Source organism: Hyaena hyaena, unplaced genomic scaffold (genome assembly GCF_003009895.1).
Source record: "Hyaena hyaena isolate Hyena2069 unplaced genomic scaffold, ASM300989v1 scaffold_399, whole genome shotgun sequence".
Lineage (NCBI taxonomy): Eukaryota > Metazoa > Chordata > Mammalia > Carnivora > Hyaenidae > Hyaena > Hyaena hyaena.
The window spans coordinates 1,670,965-1,689,613 of NW_024081033.1; the positions used below are offsets into that span (position 1 = coordinate 1,670,965).

Here is an 18,649-nt window from a genome sequence, read left to right on the forward strand (position 1 = left end):
AGGGCCACTGGACTATTTTGTTTCAGGACCAACCTGCTGTTCATCTCAGCTCTACTTCCATGAGATGTGGAGGCCAGAGGGCGGGGTGTGCCCACCTGAGGGCTCTGGATGGGTTTCAGAAAACCCATGACCCCCAGAAACAGCGGGTGACACCTTGTGGGCATGTAAATCCACAGATTTTTGTCCAACATCTTGGAGAGATCTGTGAGCCCAGAGGGTTTAAACCACTGACCTAGGGTCTCCTTGTAGGAAAGGGAAGATGATTGGAGTCCTAGGGTTTTCTGGAACAGGAGGCAGACAAGCGACTCCTGGGTTTCCTGCTAAGAAGCCTGGGACACAGGGAGAGTCTGGGCTCTGGTATCAGGATGGCACCCCTGTCACTGAGGAGCCTTGTGACCCTGCGTGTTTCTTGTCCTCTTTGAGGAAGGACAAATGTATCCACTAAATATCTGAGGCCCAAAGCCCGTCCCCCAGTACATGAAGTCCGTGCCCCCTCTGGGACCGCCCCCCCCCCCCCGATTCCCAGGCTTCCTACATTTACAGCCTCTTCCCTGAATGCGCTCTTCACCTTCACACTCAGGCCAAACCAGGCTCGGTCCTGAGGGCACAGCAGCTGGGGGCCGCTCAGGTGACGCCTGTCCTCCCCTCCGGGCCAGCACGGGCCAGGTTTTCCCCTTGCTCTTCCAGCACATCGCCCCTCCTTCCTCCCTAAGCCCACCACGCCTCCCCCTTCTCTTCCCAGGATGCCCTGTAATTGTCAGGGGTGGCCACACAGACCCAGCAGGATCTATGTAGATCTATAGAAAGACTTATCGTGCAGCTACAGAGGCTGAGAAGTCCCTCCATCTGCCATCTGCAAGCTGGAGGCCCAGGACAGCTGGAGGCCCAGGACAGCTAGAGGCCAGGACAGATGGAGGCCAGGTCAGGTGGAGGCCCAGGACAGCTGGAGCCCCAGGACAGCTCAAGGCCCAGGACAAGTGGAGGCCAAGGACAGGTGGAGGCCCAGGACAGATGGAGGCCCAGGACAGCTGGGCCACCTTAGTGACCCATCAGCACACCTGCCTTGAGACACGTTTGTCACCTGTCTTCCCGGACACCACACTTTTCTGGATTTTCACCTCCTCCCAGGCCCTTCCTTTCACCTGCTAGTGGGCGCCTCGCCACCTCTCCGGCCGCTGGAGTGACCCAGGGCTCGGTCTTTGGACCTCTTCCCTGGCCTGTCTACATGCGCCGGCCTGCTGATAAAGGCCAGCGATGTGGCGATGGCTCCCCAGTGTCCCTCTCCAGGCTGCACTGCCCCCCACGGGCCAGGCTCCTGTGTCCAACCCATCTCTGTGTGGGTTTCCAGTAGGCCTGCCCTTTGCACAGCTCTCTCTACCTCATTAAGCCCATAACCTTCTAGAGAATTAGCGCCAGGGACATCATGAAGTCACCCTTAAAAACTTCTTTGACTCTGGCAGACATGCGCGCAAGGCGGACAGCTCCGAGAGCTGGATGTCGTCAAGGGGAAGGGCTTCCTCCTCAGAGAACTCTTCAGGTGTAGTCAGGGGCGGTCATCGGGAAGGAAAGACTCCTCTGAGGTGAGGATGAGATCAAGGAGAGAAATGGGCAGAGCCTGCCCTTCAGAGGTCAGGCCCGAACCTGATCGGGGCACATCACCCTTCCCGGAGCAGGGAGCCCTCACAAAGCCTGTCTCACAGCAAGGAGACTGTCGCTTCTCTGGACCAGGGGCTACCGCACCCTCCCTTTTCTCAGTGGGAGTTTCAGTATTTTTACTTCACAACTGTGTGTTGGGTGTGGGGTGTGGGGCAGACAACTTACCCCCCTTAGTTGGTTGGTCACCAGAACATGAGAGTGGCGTGTGGCCCCAAGGGAGAAGAGCGTACGTGATCTGCAGATCCTGGACACGGCTTTGGGCTGTCTCCCGAGGGAAGGGGCCGTTTCTGTGTGCGGGAAGGAGAATGAGATGGTCTGGTGACCAAAGGGATGTAGTGCTGCAGAGATGCCGCAATTGCTCTTCCTCCCGGGCACACAGGAAAAGGAGGTTTCCCAGTCTCCTTTGTAGTGGGTGGGGCCGTATTACAAGATTAGACTGACGCTGGGGCGCCTGGGTGGCTTAGTCGGTTAAGCGTCCGACTTTCGCTCAGGTCATGATCTCGCGGTTCGTGGGTTCGAGCCCCGAGTCGGGCTCTGTGCTGACTGCCAGCTCGGAGCCTGGAGCCTGTTTCAGTCTGTGACTCCCTCGCTCTCTGACCCTCCCCTGCTCACGCTGTCTCTCTCTCTCTCTCCTAGAAATAAATAAAAATATTAAAAAAAACCAAAAAAACAAAAAAACAAGATTAGACTGAAGTAATACAGGCAAAGACTGGTCCATAAAAAGTTACCCTTGTGTAATTTTCCCTTTCATCCCCTCCCGATGTGACCTTGGAGGCCACATGTGGTGGACGTCAGGGCCACAGGATGGATGCAGCGTAGGTCCCTAAATGACTACATGACAGAGTCCCTGGACGACTTACTGACCCTCCCTAACTTCCAACCTTTTTCCACCTCAGGCCACATCGAACTTGAGGAAAGCGAGCAAGTCTGTTATTGTATTGGGTCGCTGAGCTTTCAGGGGCACGTGTTAGCTAGCTTATCCTGACTTACATAGAAGGCCCTCAACAATTATGGTGACTGAACGTTCTAATTTCAGAGCCCAGGCTTTTAACCACTACACTCTCCTGATTGGCCTCCTGTGTGCTCTCTCCCCCTTTCTTTATAAATTCTTTTCTGATTTTAAAAGTAATATGCGCTCAGTAACCACCACCACCAACAAAACCATGCTGATTACAAAATGGACACAGGATTTGAACATTTCTCCAAAGACATTTCTCCAAAGAAGACATATGAATGGCCAGCAAGCATGGGAGAAGATGCTCTCAACATCACCTGCTATCAGGGGGATTCCAATCAAAACCACCATGATCTATCACCTCACCCCCATTACGATGGCCACTCTCCAGAAACTAGATAATATCAAGTGTCAGCAAGGACGTGGAGACATCAGAATACTTATCCACTGCTGGCAGGAATGTGAAACGATGCCACGCTCTGGAAAACAGCACAGCGGTGCCTCAAAAAATTACAAGCAGAACTCTCATATGATCCAGCAACTCCCATGTGGATCCATGCCCCAAATAATTGAAGGCAGGGCGTCAAAGAGATACTCTGCTTTATTTACAGCAGCCTTATTCTGCCAAAGGCAGAAGCAACCCGAGTTTCCATGGAGGAATGAAAGGAAAGGTGAAATGGGGCACACACATTCACCGGCATGTTATTCAGCCTTAATACGGAAGGAAATTCCGACACACGCTACAACACGGTGTCCTTTGGCGACATGTTGCTAAGTGAAAGAAACCAGGCGCTAAGACAAATATTGAATCCTCAATAGCAGACTCCACTTAACGGGAGAGCAATCAACTTCACAGAGACAGAAAGTTCGATGGTGGTAGCTGCAGATTTGGGCGGGGTGGGGAGGGGAAAGGGGAGCTGCTTAATGGCTACAGAGGTCCAGTTTTCCAGATGGAAACAGCTCAGGGATTTGTTGCCTGATGTGAATGTAGTGAACACTGCCAGACTGTATGTTTCCTTAAAAAAGTCTTCCAGTGGTAAATTTCATGTTAAGTGTATTTCACCACAATTAAAATGTTTTAAGAAGTTATGTGCTGACTTTTAAAACATAACAAAATATAAAGGAAGTTTTAAAAACAGCATCCTCTTGGGGTGCCTGGGTGGCTCAGTCAGTTAAGTGTCTGACTTCGGCTCAGGTCATGATCTCACGGTTCATGGGTTCGAGCCTCGCGTTAGCTCAGAGCCTGGAGCCTGTTTCAGTCTGTGACTCCCTCTCTCTTTCTGACCCTCCCCTGCTCACGCTGTCTCTCTCTCTCTCTCAGAAATAAATAAAACATTAAAAAAAAAAAAAACCAGCCCCCTCTCTCTCCCTTCAGTAAAGATTGTCACTGGTGAGAGCCTTTTGAAGCCCAAGCCAGCTGTTTCATAAAACACTGATTGTGCAGCACGCAGCGAAAGCCCGGGTCCGGCGGAGAAAGCAATCCTGTTACACAGGGTGAGAAGGGGCCCGCTTTCTGCCTGCAGGCAGGCTGCAACAGCTCCAGGATTCCTCTGTCTTCACATCTGAATTTGGTGAATTTTGTCTTTGGCCTCAGGCAGAGGCCAGCGTTTGGGCAAACTATAAATAGTGCTAGACTCAGGACCGTACAGACATACCTGGGGCATCGTGTCCTTTCATTTGCTCACATATTCACTCACTGAATAAATACCTACTGATCGTCTACACACACTAGACACTGCACTACGGGCGCAGGGGACAGCGGTGACTGGAAGGGGCCACTTACCTTCTAGTTGGGGAGAAGAACTGTACACGTGCAAACCAACAGAAACTGCAAACTGTGACGTGCTCTGAAAAACAGGGACAGGGTAGGGACACGGAAGGGGGGGAGGTGATGCTTGAGCTGAGGCCTGGAAGACGGGAATGAGCTCCCACAGAAAGTGCTGGAGACGCTAACGGACACACGAACAGACAAATGGAATCTGTGGCGATGAGGTGAGAGCAGCGGCCGCCTCTGGAAGGGCCTGCAGGTGTGGCGACTTGGGAGGAGGTGGTCACACTTCACACAACAGCTTATCCCTGGGGAGAGAGTTAAGACGGGCTCTGAGACCAGGGGCTTTAACTGTTTACTCTTTAAAAAACTGTTTTCGAACAAGTCTTCGTGTTTCACAAGTATCATTTTAAAAATAGATGAATGAGGCCATTTGCTTTTACTTTGTTTTTTGCTGCCTTTCCATCTGCTCGTTCGAAGGAAGCTGATGGCTCAGAAGGGCCTTTTCTCGTCTCAGTCGGGAAGACATCCAGGGGTGTGAAGCCCTCATGGCTTCTTCGTACCAGGCCTGCGGTTAAACCGTCCACTCGGAGAAGCATCATTTCTGGACTGCAGAGGAGCGCAGAGGGAACCGGGGAGGCGGTGGGGGGAGGGGGTCCCCACTTCACCCAGCACGGACCCGGTACCTACCCGTGCAACACACTTCCTGATACGCAGCTATTCCCGGGGCCAGTCTCTCCCTCCTCGACTCACGGCGGGGGCCAAACGCTGAGAGTCCAAACCCGCGCGGATGGGCGGGCTCCTGGGGAGGGGGGTGGTGCAGAAGGGGAGAAGATACAGACAGGGAAGATTTCCGGGCCTCACTGGGCTGCCTGCCAGTCTGGGCCCCGGCCCCTCCGCTGAGGCCCTGGGGACCCGGCTGACGGGCACCGGGGAGCACCTTCAAGACCACCAGCCCTGGGGAAAGCTGCGTCTCTCCAGCCTCTTGGCAGGGGTCCCTCCTCCCCTCCCCTGCAGACGCACACTCACAGGTGAGGGTAGAAGGCGCGGGGCTGGCGGCCACCTCCTCACTCTGGGATGGGCTCCGGGAGGCGGGGACCGGCTCCAGGTGGCCCGTCGGCCTCCAGCAGGGGCGATCCCAGGTGGGGCCGGGCTGTCGCCAGCACTTTTCTGGACACTTAGCATCTCCATCCTGGCATCACAGCACTCCCCGACCCCCCTTCCCCGCCCCCCGAGGTGGCCTCCCCTGGAAGCCTCTCTCATTGCTAAAAGCGACTTGGAGAGGCGAACAGGGGTGTCCCCGCAGGGAACAGGGGTGTCCTGGGGATCAAGCCGCGGGGAGTCTCACACCCAGGCACCCACCTTGCCGCTCCCGCAGCCGCAGAGCCAGGCAACCCCAAGACCCCCGGCTGCCTTCCACCTCCCTCCACCCCCACCCCGATGGCACACCCCCCCCCCGGGAGGCTCTGGGGTGGCGACCCCCGGCCACCTGCCCCCTCCAGCCCCTGTGTCCTCAAACCCAAGGCGACCCTCGGTCCCGTGCGGTTCCTCCTGAGGGTCTCATCCCAGTGCTGCACTGAGGCCTCCGCCCCAACATATTTTTGTCAAATGGATATTTTCAAATACACATATTGGAGGAGGAGGAGTTGGAGCCCGAACTTGGTCGCAGACCAGGCTGAGAGGACCCTGCAGTGCACTTGGGGAGGGCTGGGGGGAGGAGGGGTCCTCTGTTCTCTCCACTCCTTCCCTACATGCAAAAAAAAGTCCCGATTTCTGGAGAAGCCAAACTCTTCTCTCCGTTGCATTCTGGAACCCGGGTGAGAATTGCCGAATGGCCAGGACAGATTCAACGAGGGGCCTCATTGCGCCTGCAGTGAGGTTCCGGGCCCCCAACAATGAGGCTCTGGGCACAAAACTGCCTTTTAATACCCCCAGATTTCTTTGTAATTCTGTGTCCCCGATGTCACACGCTTAAACACATCCGTCTCAGGAGGGGCTGTGGGTCCCCAGGCCACAGTGAACAGGTGGATTGCCTAAAGGTACACGGAGTCTGAGAAGCACAACTAGAAACCAAGGTACGACTGAAGAAAGGGGCGCGCTCCACGTTCCTCACACGATTACACTTTCTACTTAAGTTTCCTAATCACCCAAACCTAGATTCCCAGCATCACGAGGCCCGGCTTCTCCGGACTATGGCTTTTTGTATTTAATCCTGTTGCAACCTGGGCCCATCCCTTCCCGTCTAGGGTCTTGTTTCCCTCGTCCAGTTGGAACAAAAGATCCACCGTCAGAGGAGATGGAGCTTTCTCCATCCTGCCATTTGTCAGTGCTACCTCTGCACCCCTCCCCCCTCCTCCCCCTCCTCCCCCTCCTCCTCCCCAGTCACTTGCAGGTTCCCCCCGCCTCAGAGCTCCTCCTGAGGTTTCCCTACCTCAGCAGCACCTACCACCCGGCCCCTTTCTAACGGCCTGTCCTGATGGCAGACGATTGCCTGTGACAAATGTCCCTCCCCTCTAGCATCCATTTTGCTCTGTAGACAAAAGGGGCAGTGGGCTCTTTGGCCAGAAGAAATGGTCTTTGTTGGTAGAACTTGGTGCCAGCCTGGAAGAGGAGGTGCTGGTCAGTAGGACCTTCTCCTGTGATGGGAGTGTTCGCATCCAAGATGGCGGCCACTGGCCACATGGGGCTCTTGAGCACCGGAAATACGGCTAGTACAGCTGAATTTTAAATTTTATTTAAACAGTTAAAAGTTTCAACAACTATTCTGAAGTGTAAAAGGCATCAATGAACTGCACGTGAAGTGTAAACATTGATGTTTTGACATGTGTATCTGTGAAAGCATTACCACAATCACCATAGTAACTATATGGAGCATGTCCAGAAGTTTCCTCATGCCCCCCCTCTTCATATCCCTCTGTTGATGCCCCTGATATACACACTCAGGCAAGCACTGATCCCCTTTCTCTCATTAGAGATTAGCTTGCACGTCTTAGGATGTAATGTAAATGGGATCATGCTTTCTGTATATGGGAGGGGGTCTGGCTTCCTTTATTCAACAAAATTATTTTGAGATTCACCCATGTTGTGTCCGTTGGTTTCATTTTATTGCTGAATAATAGTTAATTATGTGGAATTGCCACAGTGTCGCCTGTGGATGGATTTTTCAGTGGTTTCCACTTTTTCCCCATGAACACATAAAGCTGCTGATCATTCTTGCACAAATCTTTGTAGAGACATATGCTTTCATTTCTCTTGGGTAAATTCCTAAAAGTAGAATGGCTGGATCATGGTCAGTGTTTTGTTTACCTTGTTAACACAGGCAAACGTCTCCAAAGTGGTTGTATCATCGTACATTCTTGCCCCTTTCTCCACAAACTGGCCAACAAGAGGTATGGCCAGTCTCTAATTTTAGCCATTCTGATGGGTCTGTAGGGGTATCTCATTGTAGGTTTAATTTTTATTTCCCTGCTGTCTCATCATGATGAGTATCTTTTCATTTGACATAGGTATATCTTCTTCGGTGATGTGTTCATGTCTTTCGCCCATTTTGTATTATGTTGTTTTCTTATCACTGAGTTTTTAAGGTTCTTTATGCATTCTAGATGCAAGTCCCTTATCAAATACATGATGTGTGAATATTTTCTCCTGTTTGATTCCTTGTCTTTTTAATTTCTGAATGTTTTTCAAAGAGCAGAGTTTTAATTCTGAGGAAGCCCAGTTTAATTCAGTCTCTTGTGGGATCATGTTTTCAGTGGAGCACCTAAGAAATCTTGGCCTAGCCCAAAGTCAGAAAGGTTTTTTTCACTATGTTTTCATCTGTAAATTTATAGATTTTTTTTTCATTTTGATGTAAATGGTCCATTTAACTCAAAACAGACCATTAAATGCATTACTTTGCATAAGGTACAAGGTGAGAATTCTTCAGTTTTTGGAATATGGAAATCCAATGGTTTCAGTACCATTTGTTGAAAAGACCACTCTTTTGTCCACTGAATCACCTTTGTTAACTCTCATCAGAGAAAACCTTTTGCTCTGCTGTGGGCTCCAGAATAATAATTATTTGGACATTCTTACCATATGGTTGCTAAAGGGGAACTTCCTGTTGCTCAGGAAGTGGACTTCGATGTTCCTCCTTCAGTTTACTATCAGGCTGCAGGCCCAAAGAGGCAAGAAAGCCCCAGGCTCTGAGTTCCCACGTTCAAACCCTGACTTGGCAACTTACTGGCTGTATGACCACAGGCCAGCTGCTTCACCTTTCTTTGCCTCAGTTTCTTCATCTATAAAATGGGTATAATTATAACCTATTTCAAAGCATTGTTTGAGGAGTAAATAATGCATGGAGTGCTTAAAATAATGCCCGGCTCATGATAAGGACCAAAAGCTAATCATTATTATTACCTCCCGTGAAATAAAGTAGCAGAAGAGGGAGACATTCTGTATTTTCTGAAACCCTTTTCCTCATCTTCAGAGAAGCTCTCGTATGTTTTAGTGCATGTTGCAAACACTTCAGCCTCAGTACCTTCGGTAGCTGTACGGGTACCGGCACCATTTATATCCATTTTGCAGATACAAATTAAGGTATTTATATATTTGTTCAAAGTCACAAGAATAGTGTAAACCCTAATGGAAGCCTCAGCTTAAAAATTGGCTTACTTGTCCTTTACTCCATATCTCTATAAATACAAGGAGGAACTCAGTCTTTCGTGTCCCACATAAGGTTCAAGGAATTATGAGGCGACACTGTAGGCCCACAATTAGTGTTGAATTAATTAACGTTCAATGAATATTGAACTGCAGAGAAGATACTTGGCTATTCTGAAGCCTTAGGACATTGCATTTAAATCCAAGTTTTAAGGTTTCTAAACTCTGTGCTTTTAACTTCATGATTTTCAAAATCAGTGCACATCTGAGCAGCCCGGAAGCCTATGAGATGCCCCCTGCTCAGCCCCCCACCCCCTGGGCATGCTGCACAGTGGGGCCTGGTGGGCCCTGGGGTCCACGTTTCACAGGCCCCCCCCAAATGGCGCTCGGAAGGCTCCTGGAGAAGCCCCTGACCCACCTCACTCTGTTTCCCTGGATTTTCCAACTGTACTCCATCGAGAATGACTGCCATGTTTGCCAGAGCAAACGCACCTCCACTTGCCATCAGGCCGAAAGTTGGCTTTAGGAGGCAGCTGGGATTCCGAACCAGCTGGGCACAATGATTTATTTTCCCAGGGCTGTACACACCGCAGAGGACTTCACCTTCTCTTCGCCATGCTTTTCAATGTAGCTGAACACGAGCGTATTTTCACACTGAGCTTCAGAGCCTCGGACACTCTGTGACTCGGGAGCGTTAGGACATTGCCCGGTCTGTCATGAGGTGGGTGGGGTGGGAGGAGTGTTCTGGAGACCCGTGGGCAAAGTTCCTCCGCAGAGCTGAACTTCCCTTTCACCGCCGAGCACTGATTTCCCGTCCTGTGGGAAGCAGACAGGATTCATGGTCTAGCTTATTGTCTTTTGTTTTGCCAAGGCTTTCCGAAGGTCTGTGTGTGTGTGTGTGTGTGTGTGTGTGTGTGTGTGTTCCAGAAAGGTGTCACATCTGCACTGAAGAGCAACAGGTTGCACCTGCAGCCCCTGCTCGATGCCTGCATTTAAAACCTGGCTTACTTCTTCTTTTACCATGTGTGTCTCTATAAATAAATCCCGGAGGAACTCGGCCTTTGTGTCCCAAATAAGGTTGAAGAAGTTATGGGGTGGGGGGGGCACGTCACTGGAGGCCCATGATTTCTGTCTTCTGAGCAAAGAATAAAAGGGGTGAGCAGTGGCCAAGCCCTCTGAAAGTGCCTGGCTGTCCCTCCCCAGAAGTGATTTGGGAGCCTCCAGGGTCTACACCCACGGCCAGGTGATCTGTGCCAGCTCTGGTCAAGGATCCAGCAAGCGCTGAGGAGCCCACTCCTGGCACATCGATAAAGGGACTAGGAAATGCCACCAGGCTCTGACTGCTGTGGCACCAGACAAGTGTAAAGACAGCATGAAACCCTCTGACTGATTTCGGTCTCTTAATATTCCCACGTTTCCATTTCATTGCAATGGAAAGAACAAAGCATTAAGAGAACAAAAATCAAGGAGAAAAAGATTTTTAAAACTTGTATCGGACGAAGGATTAACATCCAAAATATACACAGAACTCCTAAAACTCAGCATGAGAAGACAAACAACCCAGCTTTTAAAAATCAGCAAAAGATCTGAACAGACACCTCACGAAACAAGATGGCAAACAAACATATGAAAAGACGCTCCGCATATGTCACTAAGCAACTGCAGATTCATACGATATATGCTACTACTTGCTTACTAGAAGGGCTAAAATCCAAAACACTGACAGCACGAGGTGCTGGTGAGGCCTTGGAGCAACAGGAACTTCCATTCACTGCTGGGGGGAAGGGGGGATGCAAAATGGAAGTCATATAAAATGGAAGACAGTTTGACAGTTTCTTATAAAGCTAAACATATCTTACATACAGCTCAATGATTGCACTCTTTGGTATTTACTCATAAGTTGAAAACGTACATCCACACAAACCCTGCACACGATGCTTAGAGCAGTTTTATTCATCGTCACCAAATCCTGTGAGCAACCAAGATACCCTTCACTGCAGTCCATCCAGAAAACAGGTTCTTCAGCAAAAAGTGAAGTGAACTATCATTTCATGAACAGACACGGAGGAACCTTAAATGTGAATTCTTTACAGGGCGATCTGAAAAGGCTACATGCTGTAGGATTCCGACTAGATGACATTCTGGAAAAGGCAAAACCATGGAGACGAGAGAATGATCAGTGGTTGCTGGGGATGGGAGGGAAGGATGAGTAGGCAGAGCCCAGGGTGGGGGTGGGGGGCAGGGAAACTATTCTGTAAGATACTACAGTGGTGGATAAATGTCATACATTTGTCAAAACCCACAGAATGCACAACACAACAGCGAACCCTAACGTAAACTATGGACCTTAGTAATCAAGTTTCCATGTTGGCTCATCCATTATAAAAAGGAAAGCTATAAAACACAGGTAGATGAGTGTATGAAACAAAAACAGCTAACAGAAACAGAACGAAGTGCAGTCTAGGCCACAGAAAAGAGGCATTCCTAATTTTGAAAGGCCCTAGAACAGGAAGGCAGGTTTTGAATAGGAAAGCACTGCTGAAGGAAATGTAACGATGTGTCCGAGCTCCCCGTGTGCCAGGGACCGCACTGAGCTTGCAGGTGTTAACCCTCACGGTGCCCCATGGACAGCCCGCAACCTGTACCTACAGAGAAGGGAGCTTGCCTCAGAGGCTCCAGCTCACGTGGCCGGTTCAGGATTCAAATTAGTCTTTGACGATCGCTATGTCATATTGCCTTTAAAGAAAGTTAGCAATGAGGCTGCATTTAAAAGACTGTCCAGGAACCTCCCTAAAAACAGACTTCTGATATCATTTGTTTGTTAGTAAATAGATGCTTCTGAAATGCTTGGAAAGTGCTTGCCTAGCGGTGTCAACCAGACCTAGAATTCGTGGCCCCAGAAATGGAATTCGCGCCCCTGTGTTAGGCAAGCTGCCCCCTCTCCCCTCACCCCTGCGGTCCTGAAGGCCAAGTTCAGCCACTCACCTTTTCCTAGTTGCAGAAATCCACCGGAGCAGAGTCAGACGCGGCTTCCCTGTAGGCCTCGCTGCTCCAGCATCACGCCCAGCGCGTAAAAAGACAGCTGCTCCGGTGGTCCGGGGATTCTTTCCCGTCCCCAGGAGGTGTGAGGCTCAGTGGTAGCTCGTGGGCCAGGTGAGGGCGTCCTGGGATCGCCGGGAACTAGGCCCGCAGCCGCGGCAGCGCCCCCTGCCGGCCGCCGAGCGACGGGAGGAAGGGGAGAGGCCGCAGAGGCCGCAGAGTCGGGTCGCGGCGTTGGAGCCACGCAGGGTCTCGGCGGGGAAGCCCCGCTCTCCGCCCTCCCCTCCCCCTCCCCGCTCCCTACGGCGATAGAGAGGGTCTCGCGACCGCGCTGCGCACCCCCAGCCGAGCCCGGCAGTGCGACTTCCCCAGCGCCCAGGACTCCCGTTAAGCCGGGCGGAATTAAGCCCGGCGCCCCCGTGTCCCCGAAGGGGAGAGGCCACTGGTCCGTCTCCCACCCTCTCCCACCCCGCGCCCGTCCTCTACGAAACATCGGCCTAGCCCGGGCAACGCCCCCCCACCCCCAATTCCTGATGCAGGCTGTGCCTGCCAGTGATAGCCAGTTCTTTTGGGGGGTGGGGGTGGGGGTGGGGGTGGGGGGGTGTCATTCAGGGCACACCCCGCTGTCCATCTTCTGAATTCTCACTCTCAACCTTCTTCGATGGCTCTGCTTTGTTCCCACCCCCTAAACTTGGGGACTTCCGTTCTGTAGATCTGAGTTTGGGGAAGGGCGAGGCCAGGGACCCGTGTTGTTATTTAAACCCTGCAGGTGACTGCTGCGGCTGATCCGACGCCACACTCTGAGGCCACCACGGGACGGACACACGTCACTCAGGCGCCACAAGTTCACCACTGAGCAAAACAACTCGTGATTTTCTTTGCCACCTGCTTCTGCCTCCCTCCCAGGTGCGGGATAGACCTGCTCCTCCTTCGTCACCGCGCGCCATCCCCTCCCCCACAAGGAACATCCGACTTCTTCCTTCTCGGTCCAATGAAGACGTTGTGGCCTTTGAAAATCCTTCCCCAATTCTTGGCAGGCAGAGTTCACCTCTCCAGTCCCTGTGACCCCATGCCTGTCACCCCGTCGTGGCTAGTTACGCCCCTTCGTCCCCTCTGAGGTCCCAGCCAAGAGGAGTTTGCTAAGTGGCTGCCTAAATGTGTGCAGGCCTGCTCAGGCACCAGACGCTTTGATTGCGCTAAGAAAACACAGCCCCGAAGGCACAGAGAGCAAATCCCTCCACTCACACACTGGGGAACCTCAAAGATGAGATTGATAGAGGTCGGGGGTCTGCCAGCTTTTTTTCAGACTGTAAATATTTCAGGCTCTGGTGTAACTGTTCCACTTTGCCATCGTAGGACGAAAGCAGCCATCGTGGTACATAAATGGGTGGCTGTGCTCCCATACACTTTATTTGTGGACACTGAAATCTGAATTTCATATACTTTGCACGTGTCAGGGACCTTAACTGTGGACCTTCCGTGTTGCCAGACTGTGAGCTATGTTTAACCCTGTGTCCTCTGGCACAAGACTTTATTACCATATATATTTTAAATACATGAGCTTTATTTTTTTGACTCAAAGGCCCCGCAAATGAAAACTTTACGAGTAGAGAAGAACCCAGAAACGTCACGCTAACGGGTTAGGAGGAAGAGAAATTACTCTTCAGGTGGATGGCCCACAGCCAGAACCCCGTTCGTGCTGCCATCTAGTGACTGGTCAGCCTCCCCTGAGGCTTTCTCTCGGAACTCTGCTCCGAAAGGCCGGGAAAATAGCCTCGCCTCCCAACAGCACACGGACACAGTTGGGGTTGGGGTTTGTGTTCCTGACCCCACCCAACAAGGCCTTCAAGTCGGTTAAGCCAAAAGTAAGCGTAAAGGCAAAGAATTATAAAACTTTGATAATAAAGTGAAAAAAGCAAGCCTCAAGTCACAGAATCTTGAGATCATTTAGTTCAATTTCTACCACCCTTTCCCAACCGAGCACTCAGCTTTCAGGTAAGACAAAGAAAGGTCGAGGAGGGCCGGCTCTTCCAAGATGGCAGAGGTTAAGGGTTAAGATGCCCGAGAGTCCCCCTTGCCTGACCTGTCGCCGGAAGCTCTGTAGCATCACACGGACGGGCCTACAGAAATCCTGTGACATGGACACAAAGCAGCGGGGTGGCGGGGGGGAGGGCCGTGGGTTCCAATCCCACTGTGTCACGGACCTGCTCTGTGCCCTTGGGTACTTAGCCTCTGTGCAAGCTCTCCAAGTGTAAAAACGGGCAGATTACAACCTCGCAGGCTTGCTGGATGTTTACATGAGCTAATGGTATCTTGGCCTCTGATGGGCATTAAGGTTTTAGCGATCATGAGTTTCTTGAGCACCTACTGTGTGTCACACTTTTGCCGGATTTAATCCCTGTAACTATTTTAGAGAGCGAATGTTATTCCCGCTCCGTAAATAAGCCTGAGAAAGGTCATGTGTACCGTGGGTGGGACCTGGGAACAAAATCACGATCGATGCCACCTCTTGTATACACGCGTCCTTGATGAAGGCACCTAGCACACAACTGACGTGCCAGGTTACAAACAAGACTCACCCCTGATACGCATGAATGAGCACTAAGGGACTACCCGGTAAGTTGGTGGCATTCTTAGCATTCGGAAAAGCTTTGGGGGTGGGTGTGACTGGCACTGCTCCTGCTTGAAGGTGACTTTGCTGCTGTCATTCTTGGCCTTTGGATTGTGAGTGACGGTAGATGGTAGTAGAGGCAGTGCTCGGGACGGTCTACGTGTCGGAGCTTTAAAAACATCAGCAGTTATGTGTCTTTTCCACTTGCCCTGCGACTTCATTTCTCCTCTGTCATTTCTGCAGTTCCATAATATGGAGGCTTACAACGAAGGGAGTATTTGCATAATGCTCAATTTATCGAGACACCTGGGGATAATTAAAAGCTCGGTGTTCCAAGAGAGGTATTTGCACGTGTTTAAAACCCTGGAATAGGTGAGAGTTGCTGCTCCCTGAATTTATCTGAGACAGGCAGATTCTTAAAGCCCAGTTCTGAAAGTCCTGGGGTTTCCCATCTCTGGAAACCTCTTCCCTCATCCCGCATCTTCAAGGCCCTCAGTGAGACACAGAGAAGAGACGTTCGGGCGGACCAGGACCGGGCCCTGTCCTCTCTCAGCCATCCAGGGGCCCCCCGGGGTGACTTAAGACCATGGGTCTCTCTCATTTTCCACGGCTTAACAGGTCACTGCCCCTGGTTGGGCGGAGAAGGGCCAGTGGGGGCAGGAAGCAGCACGTGAGATACAGCACCAATGTGAAGCTGGGGCCTGTCACCAATGAGGACACCGGCGTGTCTGTGGCACTCACCGCTTCTGAACCCCAAGTTTCTGACCTGTAAGACTGGAAGGAGGAAGATCCCATACCCTTCACACTGCACTGATCAATGAGCACAGGGGAAAGTGCAGAGGAAACTGTGCAGTTCCGGCAAACGTCTAAGATGTTTGCAACAAACGTAGACCGTGGTCACTGAAGGGGAGACGGCTCAAGTTACCTTTATGGCCAGCTGCCTGCATTCTCTAAGGTTTGGGGCACAGGCTTACAATCGCAAATCTTTTCTGTCTTACGTTCAATTTTCTCTAAATTAGGTCAGTGGGAAAGACCATCCGTTTGCTTGCATCATCCTTGTCCCCCACCAGGTGGCGCTGCTTCCCAATGAGCAATTTCTTTTGGTGAGAGGCTGGCTGAGACCTCATTTCACAGCGAGCTGCAAGAGGAAGAAAACAACAAAATGAAGAGCCACCCCGGCCCCCCACCTCTCCCTACCGCATCCCCCAAATTTCAGGTAGCAAAATGGGATCTGAGGATTAAGACCTCTGGTGACCCAGAACTGCTGTCACTGGACAAGAGGTAGATTGTGGGAAGAGGGGCCTTTGAAGCCCCCGTGATATCCCCCACTCTCCCGAGCAGAAAATTTTGGAGCCTGCAGCCCCCGTGTTCCCTAGATGGACCAACATTTGCAAACACACAGAGTGCAGGCAACGTGTACCCACCCACGCTCCAATCCAGAGGGCTCACGTTTTTCAAAAGAGGAATGCATTTAAGAATGAGGTGAGTGTCGGGGCGCCTGGGTGCTCCGTGGGTCAAGCGCCAGGCTTCGGCTCAGGTGATGACGTCAACGGTTGTGGGTTCGAGCCCCGCGTCAGGCCCTGTGCTGACAGCCCAGAGCCTGGAGCCTGCTTCCGATTCTGTGTCTCCCTCTCTCTCTCTCTGCCCCTCCCCCAGTCACACTCGGTCTCTCAAAAATGAATAAACATTAAAAGAGTATTTTTAAAAATTAGGTCAATGTCTCAAGTTATAGGCACAAAAGCTGTGGTGTAAGTGGTGATCAAATGCTGATGTTAGATTGAACTTCGGGATCCAAACTGCATCAGCCAGTGTGCTGATGGGAGTTCTCTGGAACAGTGCTGCCCTCTGTGCATGGTCCTTGTGATGGGTACATCGGAGTTTACACCTGGGACCCCAGAGCCCACCATGCTTGTAAGAGCTGGCCCTTCACCCCCCAAAAGGAAGGTCCGGAGATATGGCGACCATGTTTGAAGTCAGAGCACCCCTCCTCTTGCTCACTTTGCTCACTTACAGCCCCACACCTCATTTCTCTGAAAATAAATGGGCCTTTCTGTGGGGTGGACAGGGTGGGGGAAGTCAGCATTTTCCTTTATTCTTTTGAGATGAAGTGATGGAAGGGTTCCAGGGTCAAACTATTATCACCGCTTGCCTCCCTTCGATTTCACTGCCTTAACCTTAAACTGCTTTTGTAATCAGTGTGTAGAATTGAAAAAAAGGTGTCTTCCAAGCTCACGTGGATGATGCTTTTAAGTACTAGATGCTACCTGTCAAAAAAAAAAAAAAAAAAAAAAGATTATTTTACACTGTGCTTTAATCTCTCTGGAACCTTCTCAGAAAATTTTGATTTTTAGCACTTACATGAAAAGTTAAATGTGGATCTGCCTTGTGACCGTACTTATTCTACTCCAGTGTCGAATAATCGGGACTGTGCGACTCAGTCCATAGCTGCCATTAGTTGGTAAGCTCTCCGACTAGAGTTAATTTTTGAGGACAGGGAGTATTTGGTCTTTTATCAGGGGACAGGGCTGAAGTAACTGAGCCCGACGTAACACAGAACTGTGTTTTACTAGGTTCCTCACCACCTCCCTTCCACCTAGACTCCGTTCTCCTCCACGGTTCCAGGCCTCTCAACCGGTGCCTCAATTGTCCTGTTCATCAAAATCGAATTCAGCAGACATCGGCATGCCTCCTTGGTGCTACTTCATTACGCTGGAACTTTCACATGTGTGGTTTCTTTCAACCCTCATGGCTATAATTTAAAATAGTCTCATTTTCTCTCTGGGGAAAATGCAGCTCAGAGGCCCAAGGCTCCTTCCCTTCGCCTCGTCTGTCCCTGCTTTTCCTGCTGCCTCACCGGTGCCCTAAGCAGCCTCCGAACAGCCAGACTTTCTTTCCTCAACCACCCAAGTTTCTTTAAATACGTAAAACCTTGGATTGCAAGGAACACGTTCTGCGAGTGTTCCGCGAGATGAACAAACATTTCTAGTAGATTTTAACCTGATCAATGAGCGACGTCTTGCAATACGAGTAGTACGTGATACGGAACGTCACATGATCACAGCTGAGCCAATGGTTCTTGAAATTCGTTTTGATATACAAGTGCTTTGGATGACAGGCATTTCCAGAACCAATTATGCTTGCGAACCAAGGTGTAACTATACCATCAACGTGTTCTTCCTCTGTTTGAAACTTGGAAATTGCATTTTTCAATCGATCTCAAAATCTCCAGCTTGACTCTTTTCTACCTGTTGAACCACACACCTCACAACTGTCCCAAATGTTCTGTCTCCTGCATCTCCTTCGTCTCCTCCTCCCATATCCCTGGCCACCAAACACGGTCACTTCCATTCCCGTGCCTTCCCTTGCGTCCCCTCCTCCTCACTGGGACCACGCGGACCCTGCCCCTCTCCACACTCCCTCCACAGAGCCTGACACGGGCTCCTCCAGGAGACGCCTGGTCCTCCAGTGCCCAGCCTTCTGTGGCACTGTCACCCCCATCCAGGAGGGTGTCAGGATATGGACTAAAGGACCGGATGCTGGCAGCAAGAGTGTAAATCACTTAGAAAACAATTTGGCAAATCGTGGAAAACTTGAGTATTTTTGTGTGTCTTACAACCCAGCACTTGCACTCCTGGATTTGTATCCTAGATAACGGTTGCAAGCACGACCCAACACATGCTACAAACACGCTCTTGAGAGCAACAAAAGAAAAAAGAAAAAAAGAAAAGCACCCACATTTGTGGACAAAATGGATAAACTGTGTGTGTGTGTGTGTGTGTGTGTTTTCCCCCCATGTGACAGAACAGTGGAAAGTTAGAGAACACAAATACACTGTAGGAATATAACATTAGGGCCCCAAAACCAGATGAGAAGAGACAGTCACAAAAGACTACGTACGAGACCCCTTTTCCGGAAAGCCCGAGAAAAGTAGTACAGTGTGTGTGTGAGAGAGGAGGATGTAAGATGTGAGGGACAAAGC

At 50.9% G+C, this 18,649-nt stretch overlaps 2 long non-coding RNA genes across 3 annotated transcripts; both read right to left on the bottom strand.

The window, feature by feature from the left end:
• Positions 1-522: 522 nt before the first annotated feature.
• Positions 523-5,536, bottom strand: LOC120245027. Of its 2 annotated transcripts, XR_005531687.1 has the most exons (4): positions 4,823-5,536; positions 4,395-4,687; positions 1,822-1,943; positions 523-1,573 (listed from the first exon to the last, which is right to left on the bottom strand). It is a non-coding gene; the product is annotated as an uncharacterized LOC120245027 (long non-coding RNA). The 2 variants fall into 2 exon arrangements; XR_005531686.1 differs by having other exon boundaries at positions 523-1,943.
• A 1,555-nt stretch (positions 5,537-7,091) lies between these two features.
• Positions 7,092-12,329, bottom strand: LOC120245047. The gene is made up of 2 exons (XR_005531696.1): positions 12,006-12,329; positions 7,092-9,836 (listed from the first exon to the last, which is right to left on the bottom strand). It is a non-coding gene; the product is annotated as an uncharacterized LOC120245047 (long non-coding RNA).
• Between the last annotated feature and the right edge of the window lie 6,320 nt (positions 12,330-18,649).